We start from the raw sequence: 1,456 nt of genomic DNA on the forward strand, positions 1-1,456 counted from the left end.
TTTCTTTATTGATTTTGAGTGTTTATCTTAAAACTGAAGTTTCTTGGTTCTTTGCTCTTGGTGTAAATCGAATAAATTTGTGGAGTCATTTAAATATGTTGGATTTTAAATATATTGAATTTTAAACTATCATATAATTTTTTTCATCGATAGTCTGTAATTGGAACCATAACTCATATTTATTCAAATTGTATTATTATGTAAAGACCAAGTGTAACCTATATCATCTTTAAATCTTATCTTATAAAACCATTGAAACTTCAAAATCGTTAAAATTCATGGCTCCCGCCGCATTGCGCGGATACACAACTAGTATATATATATATATATATTTGAAGTTGTGAATGCTTAAATCAACTGTATGTGGACGAGCAATAATTGTGTCCAAACTCCAAACTAATGCCCAATGCTTAGAATCCTAACATTTCAAAGACATTGTTCGCTGCTTTGGTTTTTAAACATCCTACGAAACACTCGCTTTTATTTAAGGGGTTGTTTATCAAACACTTACCTGATAAGTGTTTATCGATAAAATTTAACATTATTATTTACTTATCAGGTAAGATTTTAGTCCACAAAAAATACGTTGTATGCAACAATTTACCCAGTAAGCGTTTACCATGATAAGAGTCGCCGTCCTCACTTACCGGGTAAGACTTTTGATCTTTGTCTCGTTCTTACCGGATAAGATTCTTGATCTTTACCATATTCATCCGGTGAAGTAATATTACTTGGTAACTGGTAAGCGCTTACCAGATAAGAGTATGGTAAATGACCTATAAATGTTTGTATTAGTTTTCCATTTTTTATGTATTAAATATTAAACATTAGAACTCTAGTTTTATTGTTTAATATTTAAATAATCATAAGTATTATTTTTTGTAATTAAAAATCCTAAAACACAACATATATTATATGTTAACTTAAAATGTCACTTATATTTTGAATAAAATGACAAGTTTTCAAAACTATTATTTGAATTGATAAAGAATCGTAATCTACACAAAAATTGAAGCTACAAACAAATACATTTGGGTAGTCTCAAACTATTATAATTTTACATATGAATCATAATTTGTTTATACATGTTATCGGTGGAAAAAACTTAGATACCAGATATATCCTTACACAAAATATTAGGTTTATTTGATCTTAATGTAATTTCTAATTGTTAAATAGTCTTTCCATTTTATTTTTATTTGTTTTTATCTATACTATATTATAAAACATTTGATAAAAACTCTTAAAAACCGTTTTTTATACATGAAATATTTTTTGTTGATACATATTACTTAAAATTCAAGATTACAAGTAAATTATACGTAAATATAACTTATTAAAGCTTCATATTTGAATTCATGTAACTATTTGAATTCATGTAACTAACTGCAAATAAACATAATAAAATAAAAGATAAATATTTCATTTTAAATATAAAAAATCTAAAATATAATTA

The sequence above is a fragment of the Cynara cardunculus genome (genome assembly GCF_001531365.2).
Source record: "Cynara cardunculus var. scolymus isolate 2C chromosome LG 10, CcrdV1, whole genome shotgun sequence".
Taxonomy (NCBI): domain Eukaryota; kingdom Viridiplantae; phylum Streptophyta; class Magnoliopsida; order Asterales; family Asteraceae; genus Cynara; species Cynara cardunculus.